The sequence below is a fragment of the Microcebus murinus genome, chromosome 15 (assembly GCF_040939455.1).
Source record: "Microcebus murinus isolate Inina chromosome 15, M.murinus_Inina_mat1.0, whole genome shotgun sequence".
Taxonomy (NCBI): domain Eukaryota; kingdom Metazoa; phylum Chordata; class Mammalia; order Primates; family Cheirogaleidae; genus Microcebus; species Microcebus murinus.
Window position 1 is genome coordinate 64651878 of NC_134118.1, and position 24686 is coordinate 64676563.

Below are 24686 nucleotides of genomic sequence, written 5' to 3' on the forward strand. Positions count from 1 at the left end.
TCAGTTTTGTCTCATCATTGGTGATGCTAAATTTGATCACTCAAAGTGGCACCTGACAGGGGTATCTAATACCATTTTAAAGATGTATTTTCCCTTTGTAATTAATAACTGTGGGGTGATACTTTGAGACTGTATGAATATCCTTTTCCTCAATGAGTCTTTCACTTGCTTGATTTGGCCCCCACCGAAGGTCCAGGCTGGAATGGATGATTACACTCATGGCTCCAGAATGGTGAGGGTTTCTCTACATTTATGAGTCAACATTTGCATGTGGAGAAAGACTTTTCCTATCCCTTCCTGCCATTATTATTATTATTTTTTAATCATTAACTTGTCTTAGTTTGGACTGCCATAACAAAATACCATGGACCGGGTGGCTTAAACAACAGAGGTTTATTTTCTCATAGTTTTGGAGTCTTGGAGGTCCAAGGTCAAGGTGCCAACAGTCAGCTCGTGTGAAGGTCTCTTCCTGGCTTGTGGATGGCCACTTCTCCCTGTGTCTTCACATGCAGAGAGAGCAAGGAAGCTCTCTGATGCTCCGGGCCCCTCTCAGGATTCCCCTGTCCCAGAACTGGAGTCAGCCATCTCTCCAGGGCCCCCCGTTCCTCTGAGTGGGGAGAGGTATTTAGGAACTAAGATCTGGGTACGTGGGTGAACTCACTGGGGTGTCACCCTCTTAGTAGACCCTCTATGTATCTACCTATCGAAACCATGAGTTCACACCAATGTCTTCTGTTCAAATTCAACACCACAGCACTCATTCTAGATCTGTTTCCTTTCTATATTTGTAATTTCCTTCTCCGACAGTGAGGAACCTGGCTCTCCTTATCCTTAATATACTTATGCATTTCATTGACACTCAGAACGTAGCCAATCTCCTAAGGCTGCCACTGCCCCTTCCCCAAGGAGATGCCCAGCTCACCCCATCAGGCCTCCACACCCACACCCCACACCTGGCTGACACCCTCCTGCCCTCTGTGGGCTCCCCTGCTGTAAGCCACACCCCTGCACAGGCTCTCTCCTCACCCCACGCAGGGCCAGCACCCATAGCAGGGCACCCTGCCCCCACATGGATGATCCTCTCATCTTCTGGGGTTGGACACCCCACACAGGGCCACTCCTCTAAGGAGATGCTGTCCTCACCCTACTTGTCTTACTCCCATCCATGCAGACATTTTTCATGTCCTTCTGGGGTTCTAGTACCCATGCCTGCTGCCCCTCTGTGTGGGACCGCTCCTTCCCCTGTGCTATGGTTTGATCGTCCTCTCCAAAACTCATGTGGATGGTAGTAACAGGTGGGACCTTTAAGAAGTAATTAGGTCATGAGGGCTCTGCTCTCACCAATGGATTCATGCTGTTATCGCTGGGGTGGGATAGTTATTCTGGGAGTTTGGGCCCCCTTTCCCGTCTGTGTCGTGTGCGTGCTTCCTGTCTCACTGTGATGCCTTCCACCACGTGGCCATGCAGCAAGAGGGCCCTCAGCAGATGCAGCCCCTCGATCTTGAACTTCTTAGCCTCCGTATCTATGAGCCAAGGAAATTTCTGTTCCCTATAAATTATGGAGTCTGTGGCATTCTGTTATAGTAGCAGAAAACAGATGAAGACACTGTGCTGGGGCTCTGACTCTCCACATTACTTAGGGCAGCATTTCTTAAACGTTAGCGAATGTACGAATTTCTTGGTAAGCTTGTTAAAAATGCAGGATGCCAGGTCATACTCCAGAGAGTCTGATTCGGTTGGTCTGAGACATTAGAAATCTGCAGCCTCAACAGGAAGCTCAGATGCTTCTAATTCAAGCGGTCTGAGTGACACTTTAAGAAATACTGTTCTCACCTGGAATTACTGGATCAAAGGATAAGCACATTTAATATTTTGACATGTATTGCTCACTGTCTGCCTGAAAGATCGAACCCATTTACAACTCCACCAGCAATGCATAGCGATGCATTGTCCCAAATCTTTTGCTATATACAGATCGTACTTCCACAGGGTGCTATAAAAGTAGGTGCTTAATGAGTATTGGATGGGTGTCCTTCTTCTGCCTCAGCTTCCTTATTAAAATCAGGATCTTGGATTAAATCGGTTTTTCCAAATTTGCCTGGTCAGCAGCACCTGGAACTCTTGTTTAAAATTCTGATTCACAGGCTCAAGTTAATTACACTAGACTCTCCAGGGGAAGGAAGGGAGGAAATCTGTGTGTTTAACAATAATCCTGAGCTTCTCTTGAGTAAGTCCCACACTACTCCTTTGATTAAGTAAGCTTTGTAAATATTGCCCTGATTGACTCTGAATATTATTCTCTTCGGTTCTGCAATACTTTGATTTTGCCTAACCACACAAGACCTTATTTAATCATGGGCCAATAGCCATGAACTTTAAAGCCATGAACTTCTGAGCAGCTATATTGCTCAGATGAGGTATGTATGAATCATAGATTCAGAACATATCTTTTGTATCTTTGTCAAGGCTATTTCAGATATTTTTACATTTTTAAAGAAACTGTCACTGCAAGGATTTAAAATATTCCTAAAATGCCAAGGTTGCATACTAATACTTCTGTGCTTTCTCACTGGAAACATTAAAATGATGGAATGCTACATGATAAAATGAAAAACATCAGACTTGAAGGAAGATCAGACTTAAAGTGAAAGAAAAAAAATCAAATTTCTAAGCGAAAAGGAAATAAGTCCAATTGAAAACAATAATGATAAAAGGGATTAGAAGTAGATCTATGATGACACACTTAAAGGAATGGTGTGTAATTTGGAGAAGTTATGGTTAAAGGGTTTCCCATGGAGGAATGCATTGATTCACTCAGTGTAAACATTAAGCTGATGAAGGTTTTCCATATCGAAATGATTTTTCTTTATGTATTACATTGATTTATGAATCATATTTACAAACACTCTTAAAATTTAAAGTCATCCGGTCCCTGTTGGCCATTGATACTTTTCTCAAATAAATCTTCTGGTATAGACTTTAAAAAAAAAAAAAAGTTAATTATTAAGCCCTCACCCTGTGCCAGGCACTACTCTAAAGCTTTACTTGTATAAACTGCTTTGATCCTCCCGCCAACTCTATGGGGTATGGATTATTATGGCTCTTTTTTAAGAGGTGGAGAATCTGAGACGCAGATCATTTCACCTCTTTGTCCAAGGTCACACAGCTGTTAAGTGACAGAGCTGGGACACAATCCCCAACGGACTGACTCCAGTCCCTGTGTTCTCAGCCATATCGCAGCAGATAAGTGGTCAACGCGGACAACTGCCTCTTTACTTTCTGTCTCCATTCAGAAGTGAGTGATTAATATTGGCAAGAGTTTAGGTGGACCTAAGTCATGTTTCTCACTGTCAAAGAAAGAAGCTACAAATAAGCAAGGGAGATGTCTGGAATGGACCCTATGGTACTGGATTAGGTTGGAGACCTAATCAGTGTGAACTCATGCTTAGTTTAATACAGATAGATAGATACATAGATGATGAACAGAGAATTAGAGATGTGCATGTGTGCTTGGGTTGGCATAGACACAGCTATTTCCTAGCTTGTCTCCTTAGAGGGCCTAGACGCAATGCCTCACCAGTGGTAAGGAGCATGTCCAGCACGCAGATCATGGTTGCCAAATACCATTCTCTAACAGAAGGAACCAGGGATCCTTGGAGAAATGGCTGATTCTAGGGATAGAGCAGGGAAAATACCAGATGAGCCTGGGGTATCTTGTAGTGCCACAAAATAAGGAAGCGCCCAAAGAACAAAAGGATGGGGATAGATCAAAGAGATACAGGAGCCATCTTTAAAGAGTCTGTAACACTCAAAGCTGGCATAATTTTGAGGAACAAAATAAATACACAGAATTAGATTATAGCTCAAAATTAAATTTTCAAAAATATTTTTATTTATTATTTAATTTTTTTATGAAGGGGAGGGGGATTGTGAGCAGGGATGCTGTTTCTTTGTGGGTTTTTTTGTTGTTGTTGTTGCTGTTGAGACAGAGTCTCCCTCTGTTGCCCTGGGTAGTGTGCAGTGGTGTCATTGTAGCTCATTGCAGTCTCTAGCTCCTGGGCTCCAGCGATCCTCCTGCCTCAGCCTCCTGAGTAGTTGGGATGACAGACATGAGCCACAACACCCAGCTGATTTTTTTTTTTCTTTCTTTTTGGTAGAGAGGGGGTTTAATTCTTGCTCAGGCTGGTCTTGAACTCCTGATCTCAAGCAGTCTTCCCGTCTCAGCCTCCTAGAGTGCTAGGATTTTACAGATATGAGCCACCACGCCCGGCCCAAAATAAAATTAAGAACTACAAAACTCAGACATATTAAATAAATGATTGAGTAAATAAATATATAAATAGATACCAAGAAGGGAAGAACTGTTCCTTACAGTATTCCAAACAATACATGTAGATAATTTTCCTTTCAGGAAATGAAGCCTAACTCTCTCCCACTTGAGTGTGGGCTGGAGTTTATGACACATTCTTACAAAATTGAGTAGGAAAAGATAGTAACTTTACAGTGGAGAAAGCTGACAAACACTATCTTAACTGAGTGATCAAGGTTAATATTACTAGTGATAAGTCATGTTGATAGTGTGTTCCCCGATAAGATATGACAAAATATGATGAGAAGGGCATTCCATCCTGATGCAGGCTTTCCCCCCAAATCCCACACCTTGGTAAGACATCAGAGAAACAGAATGAGGGACATGAAAGATAAGGAAAAACTGAGAAACTGTCCCAGACCAGAGAAGAGTAAGGAGATATAATGAGTGAATGGTATCTGGATTGGATCTGGGAACAGAAAAGAACATTGATGAAATCCAAATAAAGTCTAGCATTGAACAGTAATGTACCAGTGTTAATTCCCTACTTTGACAAATGTACCATGGTTTTGCAAGATTTTGTTATAACATTAGAGGAGACTGGAGGATGTGTCTATGTGAATGGTCCATCCTACAACTTTTCTATAAATCCAAAATTCTTCCAAAAGAGTTGACTAACAGAAAAATAGCTTAGGTTGACCTAAGACAACCTCTTTTCTGTAATATCAAATATCATACAGGAACAAGAAATGGAGTGATTTTGTGAAATCTCCCTTTATGGAGATGTCTTTAAATGCGCAAAGACAATCATAGCCTTTTATAGTAGGTAGGTTGGCCTACTGGCAGGAAAGGAGGCTGTATCATCTGCTATCTGGAGACTTCTTCCAGATCTGTGATTCCAACTTGGTAGGAACTTGATTTAACTCATTTCATGCAACGTTGGCTAGTAATTTATGAATGCCAAGAAATATGTGTCATCCGGACTATTCTGAAATAGAGTATACTTAGTAGTAATAATAACCTTTATTGTGTCATACAATCAAACCTCATGCAATAACATTTTTGGTACAAATAAGAGTAATTAAAATTTTAAAATCACACAAAAATCTTCTAATAGTACTGATTATAAATAATTTTGCTTGCTTTTCCAATTTGTCTGGACTAATAACATTATTCGAAACTTCAATATTCTTTTTTTTTTTTTGTTTTGAGACAGAGTCTCACTTTGTTGTCCAGGCTAGAGTGAGTGCGGTGGTGTCAGCCTAGCTCACAGCAACCTCAAACTCCTGGGCTCAAGTGATCCTCCTGCCTCAGCCTCCCAAATAGCTGAGACTACAGGCATGTACCACCATGCCCGGCTAATTTTTTGTATATATGTATTTTGGTTGGTCAATTAATTTCTTTCTATTTTTAGTAGAGACAGGGTCTCACTCAGGCTGGTTTCGAACTTCTGACCTTGAGCGATCCTCTTGCCTCGCTTCGGCCTCCCAGAGTGGTAGGATTACAGGCGTGAGCCACTGCTCCCAGCTTCAAAAATCCAATATTTTTGAATGACTGTTTTGTGTAAGACACTGTGCAGTACATTAGGTGAACTGATGAGATTCCCGGGTTAAATGTTCAGAAAATAGGATTCCAAGGATCAAATTTACTAAATTACTTCAGATATAAAAGTGAGGTGTATATAAATGCCTATTTAAATATGTAATGGGACACATCTGCGCACAATTCTTAGATAAAAGTTTTTTGTTTGTTCTTAAAAATTTGGTATGATGTAGAGGAAATAAAGTCCAACCGTTCAGACAGTCAAACAGCAGATAAAACAGATGGACTCTGACCTGTCATAAAGGCCAGAAAATTCTCCTGACTATTTTGGCTCTTATATTACAACTGGCATGAAAAGTCCATTCTTCTGCCATTGTGATTTCAAGTTGCACAGACTCATGCTTTTTCATTCTCATATATAGACCCATCAAAGTCTATATCATGGATAACAGAATAATAATTTATAAAGCCTCCACTCAGAAATAAACCTGAGAGATTGAGCACCATAAAACTAATTTGGGTTTAATGCCCAGAGAAATTGCATATTGAATTGTTCTTGACGTAAATATATACACTAGAGCCACGTATTACCTAAACCTCTTGGTGGATTTCTGTTTAACTCAGTGAAGGCAGACAAATGTATCACAACACTGGTATTGATTTATACTGAACTGCGGAAACATTGTCCATACTAAAATGATTTTGTATGCCAGTATACATGAGGCAATATACCAGTGGGTCTGCAAACACACAGTTAAAAGTAGTAGCTGATCACTGTTAGCTTCTAAACAATCTGGCCAGTCTTTGGTTTTTGAATGAAACAGCTACAAAGTTCACATGTGTGTTTTGCTCTGGTTACTCAATGCAACAACAACAAAAAGTGTTGACAAGAGATGTGGTAGAGATACAACAGGGTCTTTTCCTTTCGGCAGAGAACATTCTTGGCCTCTTTTGAAAAGTCCAAGGTGCAAGCTGGAACACTACCCCTACAAAGGGGTGAGGCAGTCTCCCACCTGCCAAACCGAGATCTTGGCTCCATTCAAGGATTCCTGGGGTGTAAATGCCTTTCCCTGGCTTTGTTGAGAATAAGTAGCTCCTCTGCCAGGAGTCTCCGTAAGTGCCCAGAACCAGGACCATGCAAGTGCAGGACCATGCAGGTATAAAGAACTGTCGAAAAACTGTGAAGAATACACCAGCCATATCAAGGGGTGACACTAAATCCACTCCTGCTCCATGAAAAGATGCAGCTAGAGAGTTTATTATTTCAGAATCTGCTGAGTTTCCTCCCTTCTTACTCCTTTTTTTTTCAATGACACAGAGATAGTAATATCCACATGCATAATTTGGAGACACATACAAATGTGTGTGTTTGTGTGTGTGTGTGTGCATTCCTTTTTCTCATTCCTCTTCTGGTTGTATTTGTTTTTGTATACATGTGCCCAACAACTTTTCTTAGGAGCACCAGAGGAAACCATAGGGAAAAAGCCTAGGGAAAAGCCTGGACTTTTGGGTCAGAAAGATTCCTGGATTCCTGGCTATACTACATACCAGCAGGGTGACCCTAACAGTCACTGTACTTTGAGCTCCAGTTTTCTTACATGTTACATAGGAACAAAAGCACCCACCTCACAGAATTGCAATGGGCATTGAGATGATGTGTCTGACAGAGGCTATCACCCAGTCAGAATGAGTTCACTTTCCCTTCCCCTCCTTCTCCACCTCCACCTCTGCCCTCTAACAATCTTGCCTCTCTCAGCCATCCTTCTCTGCTCAACTCCTTACCCCAACAGGTAATTCACATTATCTTGGCAAAAAAATATCCCCCAAAAGATATGTTTTTAAATATTTTGATCTCCCTGAATAAAGTGAAACCTTTTAAATTTCTAATTTAGAAATCTTGTGACTTCAAACTTTTCAGCCTATCTGACAATAAATGTTTAAAAACTATAATAAAATCCTTTTTACCCTAACATCTCAACCCTTTTCCTGGCTTAAGACCCTTGATGGAAAGTGGGGAATGCCTCCCCCTAGAGGAACCAAAAGGGAATACAGGTGGGATGTGAACTTAGCTCAGCCAATCAGATGCCCCCAATGTGGCACTGAACTGGACTCAGCCAATCAGATGTTCCCAACGGGAAGGGATGGGACTGGGCAAAAAATGATTCCAAGCAGAGGGAGCACAGGACAATGTCCAGCTACAAGTACTGCAGGGATCAGGATCCCGAGGGTACCACACAGTGAGGGGCGAGGCATTCATTGGTGGCTGTAGCTGAAGGGGCTGCTCACCTCTCAGTCTTTACAGAAGAGCCCCCTCTCATCCTCAGGCGGTTTCATTCAAGCTCTTGTGGCTTCTTGCTCCAGATCTGCTCTGGAGAGGGATCTAAGAAGTGACGATTGAGACATTTCTAGAGCCATTTCCGGCTTTTGGGCCATTGTCTTGGGAATACCTCTCTTAGATAAAAATGACAGGCTACCATGCTTCTCGTAGGAACCCTTGCTAGATGGTTTTGTTTGAATTTTAATTTTAGGAACCTGATTTTTTTTTTTTTGAGACAGAGTCTCGCTTTGTTGCCCAGGCTAGAGTGAGTGCCATGGTGTCAGCCTAGCTCACAGCAACCTCAAACTCGTGGGCTCAGGCAATCCTCCTGCCTCAGCCTTCTGAGTAGCTGGGACTACAGGCAGGCGCCACCATGCCCAGCTAATTTTTTCTATATATATTAGTTGGCCAATTAATTTCTTTCTATTTATAGTAGAGATGGGGTCTCGCTCTTGCTCAGGCTGGTTTCGAACTCCTGACATCAAGCAATCCGCCGGCCTTGGCCTCCCAGAGAGCTAGGATTACAGGTGTGAGCCACCACGCCTGGCCAGGAACCTGATTTTTATTTCTCTTCCTCTCACTTTTTTATTTCCATGTATACATGTTTGAGCGTGTGTGTGTGCACACACATGCATCTCTCTGTGTGTATATCTGTGTGTGTATTTGTTTCTCATCAGTCTTCTCATGTCAAAATCTAACCTGAAGTCAAAAGAGCTCACAAAGTCATCTTTGGTTAAACACCAGTATAGCCCAAATCAATAGAAAAATCCAGAATTTAAAAGATGCTTTTACATACTGCAAGTCAAAAAAATCTTTTTGTAACCATATAAATGCAATGTTGAATATTTTCTCATTGCATTTTACAGTGATTTCTGGGATTACACCCCCAGAAGAAGCACAATTTAAATAAATGTACATATTTTGAGTAGTGATAGAGTTGCTTTCTTTGCTTCTTTTATCGAAGGCATTTTAAGCCACCTATAAGTTATTGTTTCTTTTCCTTTCTCCTCAGGCTGCCACATCTACCTGCTAGAATTCACCTCACACCCCGGAGAGAGTGTCACGATAGTCAGGGGTGGCTGGTGGGGAAATGCCTCTCTCCCGCTCAGTGTTCGGCGGCATCTGTGCTACTCCCGTCCCTGCTGTTGGCAGCGAACCAGGAAGTCGCTGTCTGGGATTCACCGTGCAGAAGCTGAGCTCATGGACTCTGCCACTTACTACCTTTGTCACTTTGGGTAAGATACCTCTCTCTCAGTGCCTCTGTTTCCTCCTCTGGAAGAAGAGATGCTGGTTATAATAGCTCCCACTTCACAGGGCTACTGTATTCAAAGAGTTAATGCACATGAGGTGCTTGGCCCGGCACACAGCAGGTGCCCAGCAAGGGTTAGCGGTTGTAAATATAATGCACATCACTCAGTTGACCAGGGAGGGACTTCCAGATCTTACAGCCTGTTATGGTCTGAACTGCGTACCCCTCGTCCAAATTCCTATGTTGAAGTCTTAACCTCCAGAACCTCAGGATGTGACTGTATTTGAATCACCTTGATGGAAGGTGGGGAATGCCTCCCCCTAGAGGAACCAAAAGGGAATACAGGTGGGATGTGAACTTAGCTCAGCCAATCAGATGCCCCCAATGTGGCACTGAACTGGACTCAGCCAATCAGATGTTCCCAACGGGAAGGGATGGGACTGGGCAAAAAATGATTCCAAGCAGAGGGAGCACAGGACAATGCTCCTTTAAGAGGTAAATAACATCAAATGAGGTCATATGGGCAGGCCTAATCCCGTAGGGCCGATGTCCTTATAAGAAGGGACGAGGAGAAGCATACACAGAGGGAGAAGGCAGCCGTCCACAAGCCAAGGAGAGAGACCCTCAGGAGAAACCAACTCTGCTGACACCTTGACCTTGGACTTCTAGCCCCCAGAATTGAGAGAAAATAAATTTCTGTTTTTTAAGCTGCCTAGTCTGTGGTACTAATGTTTTGGTATTATGTTATGGCAGCCCTAGAAACGAGCACACTGCTTCATCCCAAGGCATATGCTTGAAACTGGCTCCAACCTTGAACTCTCTGTCCTTGAACCTTTCCTGATTCTCCTGTCTCTCTAGATCGGGGTCCTCAAACTTTTTAAACAGGGGACCAGTTCACTGTCCCTCAGACCAGGGCCAGACTATAGTTTAAAAAAAAACTATGAACAAATTCCTATGCACACTGCACGTTTCTTATTTTGAAGTAAAAAAAACAAATGGGCAAAAACACCCACATGTGACCCCCGGGCCATAGTTTGAGTACGCCTGCTCTAGATACTCCTCAGTCTGTCTCCCTGGTCCCTTGCCACTCTCTCTGATGCAGAATGTAAATGCTCGCCAAGTTCTTTTTATTTTTGTTGTTCTAAGAGGCGAGGTTTTACCATGTTACCCAGGCTGGCCTTGAACTCTTGTGCTCAAACAATCCTCCCACCTCTGTGCCCTGAGCAGCTGGGACTGCAAGTGTGGACCTCCGTGTCTAGACAGGTTCTTTCTCAGCACTCTCCTCTTTCTTTCTATATGTTTCTTCCTGAGGTGATTACCCCTTTCATGGCTCCAACTGCCACCTTTAGGCCAAAGAATCCCAAATCTATAGCCCTACTTTCACTCCATCTTGGATCTGCACAAACTTTCCAAATGCCTGTTAACACATCATCATGATAGCTTGCTAATATACCCCCCAACCAAACTCACCGTCTTTTCATTCATAGTTTTTCCTGCTGTTTCTCCTCCCTCCCCCAATGACTTTATTATTGCCTTCATGACCCAAGCTATGAAATCTCTCAAGCACTGTTCATTCCCTTCTCATCAGCCCCTTGCCCCCAAGCCCTTTAACTCATTTTCCACAAAGTTTCACTTACTTTTCACTCTTTTCCCATTCCCAGTCCCTATACAAATCTGGGACTCATCATCTTTTGCCTAATATTTTGCAATTGCTTCCTAATTACTGTTCCTACCTTTGGTTTCAGATCTCCATTTTTCAAGAAATTTCCCCATAAAACACAAATAATATTATTTCCCTCTCAAAATATCTTAGCAGCACTTTGTTGCCTACTTTAACAAATAAAGCCCAAAATTACTTTCATTGGCGCTCATGATTTTCCACGATCTGTTAAACATCCTTCCTTTTTAGCCCGAGAGGATATTTTTTCAAAATTCTGGCTTCTACAAAATCACCCAGTACACTTTAAACTGCTATCTTATGAGACCATTTCAGAATCAGAGTAGGCTGTTTATTCTGCAAACAGCAATCTTTCGTATTCTGTAAATATATTTCCCTAGTCTTCTAGAGATGACAAGACTTCCCTTGAAAGTAGAGCCCACATGGTAACTGAAACAAAGGAGAACTCTGGTATTTTTTATAAGTGCTATTTTTAACTCCATGGATCCTCATCACATCTTATCCAGATTAATCTGTAGAGCTGAGGATAATCATTTGGGTGCATGCATCCTTCATTCTCCTTAGGTCTATTTCTAAAAGTTCAAGATTCTCCTGGCCCTGCATCTGCTGTTTCTAATGGTCAATGCCCAGTGTCACTCATTGGAAAGTCTTGAGAGTGCAAGACTATGGCGAGTCTATGGCAATCAAATGCATTTCCAGTGGGCTAAGGACCCTTCCATAAAGTGTTAGAACCCTTGTGTGCAAATCCTTAGCAGTCATGGGAATAAAATGGAATGTCACTTTAATTTAGTTCCTGGGGTCTCCCAGACCCACAGAGTTGCCATTGCAGGTGTTCGGAGAACTGAGCGTTGGTGGAGATCTGGGTGAGGAGTCTGATTCTGGAGTTCTCCACACCCTGGAGATAAACAGAACTGTGCCTGGAGACACGCTGTTAGTGGTGAAGCGTGGGAGAGGAGGGCCTGCCCCTGCAGCGTGCACATGGAGAAAGGAGAATGCGTGAAACGTGGTCCTGAGCGTGCAGAGCAAGGGATGTGGCGATCGGTGCTGAGACAGAGGAGAAACAACAAACAAACAAACCAGGGCATATTTCTATTACATCTCCTGTCTTCTCAAGAGTTTGCCCTAATCTTCGTCAATGCATCCTAAGAACATTTTGTTTTACTCTCTAATGACCTGCTTTAAACTTTCAAACTATTTTGGTATCATTCTTTAGCATGGGCAGAGAAATTTTTTTTTTAAAGGGTTTCTTTGGGGACCACTAAATATAGTTTTTAATCTGTTTGATTTGATTTTTATTTTAGTGATACCCAGAGGAATATTCATGTATGAATAAGCCTGAAATGATAAAGCCTGGAATAATTGTATTTTTGGGAAATAGGTCAATTCACAGCTACATTAAAAGGCAAACATCTTGTAGTAATAGTTCTTTCTGAACGTTGTTCATCAAAACTATTGCTATGTTACCCATTCCATGTGTTTTCAAATTGATATTAATGTTTGAAAAAGTAGAGATGTAGATTTGGGGGCAATTTTTGAAGAATAATGACTTTCAGGTTAAAATAAGGGAGTTTGGGGCCAAAATTCCATTAATAATATTACTTCAGCTGTACTTCAACCTGATTTTAGAAAAACCATACAAGTTCTTCCTAAATTATGAACACTTGACTAATGAACATCTACAGAAAAAGCCCCTGTTGGTAGACGGGCTTCTCCAATCCATGTGGGTTTGCCTGGGACTGAGGGTCACGAAATGGTGCTGCCACCTTGTGGTCAATGTGGGTAACTAACATCTACCCCCAAGCGATTTTCTCAGGGGCATCCCACATCTGGTTCAGTTCAGTTCTGCTCTGTTCAATAAACCTTTACTGATCTCACATGAGGGCCAGGCAGTGTGATTAGTACCTAGGGGACAGACCTGTCTCTATCTACTTTTCCTGTGTCTTTTTCTATTTACAATTCAGTTTATCTCATGCAATTGCTTTATTGGGGCTCATCTTCTCTTAAACCCTTCCCATCCTCCTTTCCCCCTCTCAATTCCTGCATGATTCCCTTAGAGATGATGTTTTCCCTTCTCCTTGCTGGACTTTCATTTGTGCACCAGCAATGACACTATTCATGACTTTAAAGTGTTACCGTGTTAGACATTTTTTCGAAGGAAAAAGGAATTCATAAATTTTATGATTTTCCCATGAACTTCTGGAGAACTGAAAAAGGGTCCAGAGTCCTTCAAAAGACTTTTTGTCTTCTCATCCAATTGTGTGTCTACATCACTTTTATCCACTTCCGAAGCATTGACATTGTAGAAAAAATTCGTTCCTGTTCCCTCTCTCATCCATTTTCTATTTTCTAGAAACAATAAATGTTGCTTTTTACTATTTTTCATTATAAGTATGGACCATTCAACTCATGTGGGTTAAACTGACTTTCTTAAGATTATCTGCAAATATAATCATTATTAATAAAACCATTTTTAGGGAAAATTTATTCTGAGTTCAAACAAGGAGCTTTAAAGATTTTGAACTGCAGTCCACTTGAACATGAGAATTTTCTGCAATTGAAAAAACAGATAAATTTGAGTTTATTTGGTTTATAGTAGAAAAAGATATTACATCATAAATTAATTTATCATGGAGTTTCTAAATTACATGATCTTCCCAATGCATTTAAACTGTGATTCAATTGTAAAGCATTTAGAAGCAGAAGTAGTTATAAATCCAGTGGGTGTAAACACAGATAGAACCAGAAAAGATCAAAGAATTTGGAAGAGTTACACAATTCTGCTAGTTCCACTAAGTGCACATATATCTGAAATATCCTTACTTACAATCAAAACAATCGGGAAGACTAATTACAATAAATATGTAACCTTGAAATAAATTCCTAAAATTCTTGGTAGAATTGCTAAATCAAAAGAGTACATACACTTGTAATTTTGATAGATACAGTAGTGCCAAATTTCCCTCCCTAGAGATTAAACTAATTACATTTCTACTGTTTATTTTTGAATCCCCAAATACATCATTATTTTTGTTTTATACAGTCAATGTTAGATTTATCCACACATTTACAGCTTCCTGCGTTCTTCTTTCCTTCATCTTTTCGGGCCCTCCATGTGGAATCGTTTTCCTTTTTTAAAGCATATCCTTTAGAATTCTCTTTAGTGAGGTTCTGCTGGTGCGAAATTCTTTGATTTCTTTGTCTGAAAATGTCTTTATTTGCCTCCTTCCTGTTTTAGTTTCACTAGATGTATCCAGATGTAGACATTTTTCCTATTTAGGATTTCATGAGCTTCTTAAATGTGTGGATTTGTCTCTTTTATTAGTTATTGGTTATTATCATTTCAAATATTGTCTTTTACTCACTCGTTTTTCTTCTGTTTTTAGGGCTTTTATTGAATATACATTAGGTCTTCTATGTTTTTTAACCTCTTTTCTGTACTTTTTGTCTTCTGGGCTGCATTCTAGATAATTTCTTCTGACCCAACATCCAGCTCACTCATTTTCTCTTTAGCTTTTTTCTAGCCTGCTGTGAAACTATATCTGAGCAGCTAAAGTTTTTCATTTTTAAAGTTCAAATTTCTTTGTTGATGTAACTTTATAGCTCCTGATTCCCCGGAGATGTTTTCAAGCTGGTCTTATACTTCTTAATACATAAAAAAAAATAGTTGTTTTATAGGATGCACTTGAGAATTCCATCTCTGAGGTGTCTATCGTGGTGACTATGAAGATGCACCATTGATATCTCTGATTGCAGGGGACATAATGGCCGATGGCCCCAGAGGCTGAGACCTGATCTCCATTTCCACATTCATGTGAAGGATGATTGTCCCACAGGACAGCCAGGACTCTGAGGGAGGCCTGTTTCTGGCAGACATGGGACTCCTCTGACAAATGGCTCTGGCTCAAGGACTCCACATTAGCCTTACGGAACTTTCTTAGAACTGCATTGCAACTTCAGATTCTCCCCCCAGCCCTCCTTCCTTCCCTCTTTCCCGAGCATTGTGGTGTGATGCCTCCTCCCAAGTCCCTTGGCTGCCTTTCCATTTCCCCTGAGAGGCATTTCCCCTGATACATAATTTCCTGTGTACTTCTGTCTCGGTGTCTGCTTCTCGGAGAACCTGGACTAACACAAGGAGTAGCAGGAATAATTCAAGAAAACAGATGATAAATGGGGACTTGAGAGTGCTTCCTGCACTGCCAGGTGGGCAAAGAGGACACCTGTCCTGGCTGGCAGGCAGGGCATGGATAGTCCCTGGCACCAGGTGGAGGCTTCATTACTAAAGATTTCACCAGTAATGACAGGAACAAAATGTCCCAGTGAAGGGGCTGTGGCAGAGATGCAGGCATTCAAGAGATGTGGGGGTGGAAGGGGTGGGAAGCCATGCCTACAAAGACTGTAGAGTCAGTCGTCTGATTGCAGCTAAATTGTGTTGATGCCCTGCAGACGGATAATGAGAAACCGGGGCCCTTGTCAAATCATTAGTGGTAGTTAGCCTTAGGAGCCTCAGCAGTAACTTAACAAAGAGGTCGCCTTCTCTTGCAGTGGAGGAATATGTATGGAACCCGTGTGACTCACTTGGTGCAGCCTGGTATTCCCTAGCCCTGCTGCAATTGTGAATGAAAACACGCAACAAGCTCAGCCTTAGAAGAGTGTGATTATCAGGGGCTCAGACCCTCAGGAATAAGGTTTGGTTCACACCACCAGATAAGCCACAGCTGAAGATGAGGTGAATATAGACCGAGGAAAGGAGCTGCAGCCCTGGAATCAACTGCAACGACAGGGTTGTCATTCCCCCAGTCTCCTTCAGTGGTGCCACAATAGCTCCCTATATCCTTGATCTCCTGGGCTCAAGTGATTCTCCTGGCTTAGCCTCCTGAGTACTACAAGGCACGCACCACCACGGCCAGCTAATTTTTAAAAATTTTTTGTAGAGATGGTTTCTATGTGGCACAGGCATGGGAGAATTATTTGCAAATCATATATCTGATAAGGGGCTAAGATCCAGAATAAATAAGGAACTCAACAACAAAAAACAAACAACTCAGTTAAAAAATGTTTTGAATAGATACTTCTCCAAAGAAGTTATGCAAATGGCCAATAAGCACATGGAAAGATGCTCAACATCATTAGTCATTAAGAAAATGCAAATCAAAACCACAATGAGATAAACCTCACATTCATTAAGATGGCTATTACAAACAAACAAACAAACAAACAAACATAATAAAATATGTTAGCAAGAATGAGCAGAGACTCGAATCCCTGTGCCCTGCTAATGGGAATGTAAAATGGTGCGGCCACTGTGGAAAACATGGCAGTTCCTCAAAAAGTTAAAAAAAAAAAAGAACTACCATATGATCCAGCAATTCCATTTCTGGGTATATATCCAAAAGCACTGAAAGCAGAGATTTGAAGAGGTATTTGTACATTCTTGTTTGTAGTCAAAAGGGTGAAGCAACGCAAGTATCAATCAAAGGATAAATGGATAAAGAAAATGTGGTATATACGTACAATGCAATACTATTCTTCCTTAAAAATAAATGAAATTCAGGCACATGCTACTACACGGTTGACCTTTAAGGACATTATGCTAATTGAAATAAGCCAGTCACAAAAGAACAAATACTGTGATCCCACTAATTTGCAGTACCTAGAAGTAGTGAAATTCATAGAGACACGAAGTAGAATGGTGGTTGCCGGGGCTGGGGCGGGGCATGGGGTGTTGTCGTGTAACACGGACAGTTTCGGTTTTGCGAGATGAAGAGTTCTGTGGGTTAATGGTGGTGATGATAGTATAATGATGTGACTGTCCTTAATGTCACTGAATTGTACATTTTAAAATGGTTGAGATGGTAACTTATATATATTTTACTGCAATTTAAAAAAAAAGAAGGTCACAAAATAATATATACAATAAAATTCCACTTATATAAAATTCAAAAACAGGCAAAACTGCATTCATAGATGATAAAACTGCAAAGAATAGCAAGGACATGATTCTTACAAAAATCAAGATGAATGGTTATTTTTGCTAGGGGAGGGGTGGGGGAGGGACTTTTGGGGGGGTGCTGGCCATGTTCTATTTCTTGATTCGGGCTGGTATGTGGATGCTCACTTTATGACCGTCTTTAACTATACGTATATTTTAGGTATTCTTCTCTATCTTTGATATATTCCACAGTTAAAAGAAAAAAATAAAAAGTTTAAAGCGCTTTACTGCTATATGATTATTGAATCAGACAATACTGTGGCAAAAGAAGTAACGGTTTTCGGGAAACCTCACAGCCCCCCAACTAAACAGCTCTAGGGTTTCTCTTCCCATTCTTCCCAGCGGGTTTGGGACAGGCAGCTCTCCTGCAGCCAGCCTCGGAGCCGGGAGAAGCTGAAGGGCCGATGCCCAAGACTGGTCTCTGAAGTGGGTCTGGGGCGAGAATGTTATTTCCTGCCTCTTCATGACACTCCACTCGCAATTCTTTAGTGGTTAAAAGGCATCAAGTGGTGACATAAGCCAGACACAAAAGGACAAATATTGTATGATTCCATGGACATGAGGCACCTAGAATTGTCAAATCCGTAGAGACAGAAAGGAGAACAGTGGTTGTTGGGAGCTGGGAGAAGGAGACGAGAAATGGGGAGCTAGTGTTTAAAGGGTAAAATTCCTGTCTGGGCTGATGCAAAGATTCTGGAAATGGGTAGTGGTAATGGTTGCAGAAAAATGTGAATGTATAGCTAAAAATTGTTCAAATGGTATCTTTTCTGTTATGTGTATTTTACCACAAAAAAAAAAAAAAAATCAAGTGGAGCTTTTTAGCCTTAGTTCTTCAGTTCAATGTCGAAAAGGAAGATGTGCTTTAAACTCCAAACTGTACTTTGCAGTGTTTCTAAGTGACCGACCAGACAGCGCCAGGATTATCACCCACAAGAATTTGCTGATTGCTCACTGCGTGCCTTATCTGAGACGAGCGCTGTGATTGCAGGTGAAAAAAATGACTTTAAAAATATTATTCATTAGTAACCAAGCAACTCTTTGCATTCCAAGAATTTCAAGTAAAGCATAAACGACTTCAGATTCTCTTGAGTGCCCAAGTATTTAAAGAGCTAGAAGTTCACCCGTGGGGTGCAGAGGATGGGAAACATACTGGCAAATATAGAGGGCTTGGAGGAGGTTTTTGCCATAAAATGTGGCAGAGCAACAACAGAATACATAAATAAGTCATGGTCTAGTCATAGATTGCTCTACAGCAACTCTAATAAATCAACTGCAGCTACCCACAACAACCAGGATGAACTGATGCTAAAGGGAAAACCGATCCCAAAAGATTATAAACATTATGACTTTATGTAAAGCTCCATATACAGTTCATAAGTAGACGAAGCGATCCTATATTGTTTAGAATGAACACAGGAGTAACTAAGGAGCAAAGAAATAAATGCCTCAAAATCAGGAGGGTGGAGACCCCTGCAGGGAGGGTGGGAGAGCGCTCAGAAAAGGTGTGTGGCAGGCGCAGTTCTGTGACAGCTGTCATGTCTATTTCTTGACTTGGGTCACGGTTACACCTGCTTGCTTTATGGCTGTTTGTTAAGCTCTACATTTATAGCATTATATTTCTCAAAGCCATAATAAAAAGCACAGAGGAGCCTCGCTGTCTGCATGTGGCTACTTCACTTAGCGTGTGGGGACTGTGAAGGAGGATCCCATAATCTTTGCTGTGGCGATTTTTTCCCAGAGCTACCCAGATACTTCTATTTTTTTAAAAAATAAATTGTGGCCGGGTGCGGTGGCTCACGCCTGTAACCCGAGCACTCTGGAAGGCCGAGGCGGGCAGATCATTTGAGCTCAGAAGTTCGAGACCAGCCTGAGTAAGAGTGAGACCCTGTCTCTACTAAAAGTAGAAAAATTAGCCGGGCATGGTGGTGCATGACTGTGGTCCCAGCTACTCGGGAGGCTGAGGCAGGAGGATTGTGTGAACCCAGGAGTTTGAGGTTGCTGTGAGCTAGGCTGACGCCATGGCACTCTAGCCCAGGCAACAGAGTGAGACTCTGTCTCAAATAAATAAATAAATAGTATCGTGTATATTTAAGGTATACAGCATGATGTTGTAAGATAAATATATATAGTAAAATGGTTACCATAGGGACCAAATTAACATAGTCATTATTTCCCATAGTTACTCATCTTCCCCTTCCCACAATTATGAGCAGCTATAATCTACTCAGCAAAAATCCTGAATGCAATCCATTATTATTAATTATAGTCCTTATGCTGCACATCAGTTCTTTTGGGTTGTTCATCCTACGTTGCTTTGTAGCCTTGGACCTACATCTCCCCATTTCCTCCCCCTCCCCACTAATAACCATTGTTTTCTTCTCTATCTCAATATATTTGACCCTTTTTTTTGTAGATTCCAGATATAAATGAGATTATGCAGTACTGTTCTCTAAACTGTAGAGCTGAGTACTCAAGAAATCCTCAATATCCAGAACTGAGAGCCAGAACTGCGAGCACATCGTCTGAAGTAGTAGCAGGCAAGTGTCCCCGAGAGGGCAGGGACGTGGATTTAACTTTCATGCAGGCACAAGAGATGGGGCCTCGGGCCCACTGTTGACAGGAGATAAGAACTGAGATTCCCATCCGAGGCTCTTAAAAGGCAATAACCTCAGCGAAAAAGATCAGAAAGAAGCCTGTAGTCCCCATCCAAGGACGCCAGTTCCTGTTCATTTCTCAGCTTGGGAATACTTTGACCGCTAGAGTGTATTTACCTTATAGACTCTCACTGAAAGAAAGAAGAAAACTGTGCTCAGAAGGAAAGACCAAGTTACAAGAACACATAGAAAGCAAAGAAATATATACATTTTTGGCTAAGTCTAAAAGGCACTATTAGTATGTCAAATAACAAAATCAATAATAACTACTTTGAGGATGTAACAACAATATTGTAACTAAAGTACTATAAAAAATAACATATAAGGTTATGGGAGTTTTTTTTTTTTTTTTTTTTTTTTTTTTTTTTTTTTGAGACAGAGTCTCGCTTTCTTGCCTAGGCTAGAGTGAGTGCCGTGGCGTCAGCCTAGCTCACAGCAACCTCAAACTCCTGGGCTCAAGTGATCCTCCTGCCTCAGCCTCCCGAGTAGCTGGGACTACAGGCACGAGCCACCATGCCCGGCTGATTTTTATATTATATATATTAGTTGGCCAATTAATTTCTTTCTATTTTTATGGTAGAGACGGGGTCTCGCTCAGGCTGGTTTTGAACTCCTGACCTTGAGCAATCCGCCCGCCTCGGCCTCCCAGAGAGCTAGGATTACAGGCGTGAGCCACCGCGCCCGGCCAGGTTATGGGAGTTTTAAAATGCATTTTTAAATTCTGGCCAGGCACAGTGACTCACGCTTTTACATGGATCAAAAAACATTTTTATTATGTTGGCCACATTCTCTTATATCAATATAATAATTTGAAATTAATAACAAATGGACAACAAAATTTATATTTTTGGAAATTAAAAAAACTTTTAAAAACTAAAGAATGAAAAAATCTTAATGGAATAATAATTCCTAACAGTAATCGAGCATATACTATGTATATGCCAGGCATTCTTCTATGCATTTTACATGTATTAGCTAATTTAACCCTTATAATGACCCCAAATAAGAACTATCCTTCCCTCCACTTTACAGATAATGAAACTGAGGCACAGAGTGATTCAATAACTTGTCCCCAAAGCAGAGTACAACCTTTTTATCACATCCCCAAACTGACTCTTCACTCAGAAAATATGTAACTGAATGATCATGAAAATAATAAATATAAAAATATATGGGGTACACAAAAAGTTTAGTAAGTGGGAAATGTATAATCTTAGATGCTTATATCTTAGTAAAAAAGGAAGGACTGAAAACTAATGAGGCAAATACTCAACAGAGTAAACCCCCAAATAGTAGATGCGAGGAATTAGTAGAAAGCATAAATCGATGAAACAGAAAATGAAGAAACAATGGAGAATATGATAAAGCCCAAAGCTGATGGGCTGTAAAAACTAATGAGATGGAAAGGCCTGCAAGCAAGATTGAGCATGAGAAAATGAGATAAAGCACACACACAACCATGCTAGGACTAGAATGAGTTGTTGTCAAAGAGGGAGCAAAGGTTTTGAAAACCATAAGAGGATTTTATTCACAACTTAATGACAATAAAGGAAAAAAGATAAAATGGACAATTTACCAAAATAAACATATCAAAAGGGACTTAAAAGGCACAGAAAACCTGCATATATCAATAATTATGCTTCGATATTATCAGTAGTTAAAAATCAACCTATCAGAAAACCCACACATAGAAAGAAGTATTGAGTATAACACATGGTTTTCTGAATGATATAAAAACTTTTTTTAAGCAGAGAAAGAGGGACTGTTTCCCAACTCATTTTATGAACTAATATAAACTTGATGACAGCAATACCAGAAAGGAAAATTACAAACCAATCTCATTTGTGAATATAGTTATAAAAGTCTTAAATAAATTTTGGCAAATAGAGTTCTAGCAATATATAAATAAAAGAACATATCATCAAGTTGGATTTATCCCAGAGTGCAAAAATAGTTTAAAATTAGAAAATTGTGTTTATGTTGTCATATTAACAGATTAAAAGAGAAAAAAATAAGAGCATTTTTGGAAAACACAGAAATAGCATTTGATAAAATTCAGCATCAATTCATAATACCCTTTTGATTTTACTAAAACAGGAATAGAAAAGGACTTCCTTCGTCTATTTTCAATTTCCCGGGAAAATAAAAATCTGAAGCAACTTTGGCAAAATGTCAAGTAAAGCTGAGTAGTGGGCACAAGAGGTATTTGCACTATACATTCCAGTCTCTCCAGTGCAGGATACTCAGCAGGCCAGACGTCATACTTTGGGGTGTCATTTTCTGGCCCCAACAATGGCCAGCTGTTAGCATCCAGGAAGGCTCTGAAGAGGAAGTGGCAGTCACTGGACCTCGAAGGACGGAATACTCGAATAGGAAAAGATAGAAAAAGGACTGAGGCAGAAGTAGTTTGCTTTCCTTTCACCTAACTTTGCCAGTCACCCCTCCTGCCTCAAGGGAATTCCCTCAGGTCCGGGCTCTTGGCCGACTGTTGTCCTGGTTCTTTGGCTCCTTGCTTAGAAAACTCACGAGCAGGGCTGGTGTGACGGAGTGACCACAGACGGGAAGCAGTTCCACAGAAGGAAGAGAAAGGGAGCTATACAAAGGGAGAGAATGTTCCGGAGAGGAAGCGGCCAGTCTCTCTGAGTGGAGAAAGACATTGAGGACGCCCAGATGGTTTCCTTTTACTGGCCTGGTGGGGGGCGGGCTCACGGGAGGTGTGGGATGGTACCAGATGATTGAAATGCCCCAGCCGACAGGTGTTCTTATAACAAAGTTGCAGCTCCGCAGGTGTGAGTGCCCACAAACCTCACATTCCTGCTCTTTGTGGTTGTGAGCTGCCTTTTCCTGCAGTCCCTCCTCCCCCCATGCTCCCCCCCCTAGGAACTGCCCTCCTGGCCTGTGTCTGCCACCTGCAGACTTGGTCCCTGCCTAACAGATTGGATAGAGGTCAGGTAAATCTGGATTAGGAAAGAAGAGGTAAAAGTTGATGTGAAGAGCCCCTCGAGGCCCCCTGGCCTTGCAGGTTGAGCTGGGGTCTAAAGAGGGGTGTGGGTATCTAAGTGCCACTCCCGTTGTTAGAGCCGCCTTCCTTCGGTCCCAGGAACAGAGAGGCAGAATCGCTGAGGCTGCAAGGCACAAAGGGGTTTATTGGCTAGCTCGAGCTAGGGTCCAGGTCCAAGAGCCAACGCAGTGGCCTCCCTACGAACCAGGACCCCACCCTGGGATATAAGTCAAGCTTTTATACTTTTCTGCAAGTTATACACGTTGGGTACACCTTCCCCCCCCAGCCCCCTTAGTCCATTGGCTCCTTCAAAAGTGGTGCCTGTCATTTGGGGGAAGGGTGTTGTTGGCATCACTTCGGGGAAGGGTGTAGCAGGCGGAAGTTTCAGGGAAACCAAAACTTAGGCCTACTCCAGGAAGTGCAGCCTGTCATGGAGTCACTCCTGCTCTCATTCCTGTTTTACACCGTGGTTGGGGGCAATCTTGGAACTGCAAGTGTCACACCCACACGGTCCTGCCTTCTTACCCCGCCTGTGGCGATGTGTAAGCAGGAAGCAGTGAAGCAGTGGTACCTACCCAGGCCTTCCCCACGCCCAGGGACAGGAGAACGCTGACGGGTCAGCTTCTGTCTCCACACCAGCTCCCCTTTTAGGAGGAATCAGTTTAATCATATGAAACTGCCTCCATAGCCCAAAGCATGTTCACTTATTTATGGATAATTTGAAAAGGCAAATAGAAATCTTTTACTGGACTACTTCAAAACATTTCATAGTACAGTGAATCCTTTATTTAAATTATCAGAGTTCACAGTATCCTCCAAATTGCTTGCGTAGGATGACCAGTTTGAACAATGATGTTTCTCATGCAGCTGAGATACCAAGTTCTCCCAGTCTGTGCTGCGTGGTCAATGACAGGCAGCAACTTCCTGCGCCAGGTTGACAGAGACCTGCCCTGGGAAGCTTGATTTCCCTGAAGGAGCCAATGCTATAGAACTGATAAATTATGAATGTGTTTTTTAGACGTGCTTGTAAAATATTTTACATGTCAAGGTGTATAAAGGTGTTGATAAGTTACAGGTCTTTGGGTGGCCGACAGTCCAGGTCTTGCTACTTAAAGTGCTTAGACTAGCAGCATAGCACTTCCCCTTACAAATGCAAACTCAGACCCCACCTGGGCCTGGATCCCCACCCAGGTGATTCGTATGCACATTGAAGTTTGAGAAGCCCTGGTTTAGACATCCTTGAGAAGAAGTTATGTATCACCCCCGCCAACCCCCTAGAAAGATTCTCTAGGAGAAAGGCAGGTGAACATTACTATTTCGTTTACTCTGATAGTAATGTGGATATCGAACAGGTCAAATGATATCCTAATTATTTTTCATTAATATACATCATCCTGCTACTTGGACTGTTTCTCTTTAGCCCTCAGAGAAAAAAATCAGGAAATTAGGTGCACATGTCCCTTAGTATCTGTAGGGGTTTGGTTCCAGGACACCCCTGCAGATATCAAAATCCATGGATACTCAAGTCCCTTATAGAAAATGGTGTAGTATTTGCATATAACCTACGCACATCCTCATATCATTTCTGATAACTTATAAGATCTAATACAATGTAAATGTCATGTACATGGTTGTTATACTGTATTGTTAGGGAGTGATGAGTAAAAAAAAAAAATCTGCACATGCTCAGTACAGATGTAGCCATCCATTTTTTTCCCCCAAATATTTTTGATCCCTGGTTAGTTGAATCCATAGATATAGAACTCATGGATACAGAGGGCCATTGTATATTTAAATCTAAATTTAGCTATGATTTGAAATATTCACATTATGAAAGTATATTAAAAATCAACACAATACTTTTGATTGCATGATTATTGAAAGTAAAATAATACCTTTAAAAAGCTTTAGCTTATTATATCTTATTTTCCTCATATAAAGTCTTGT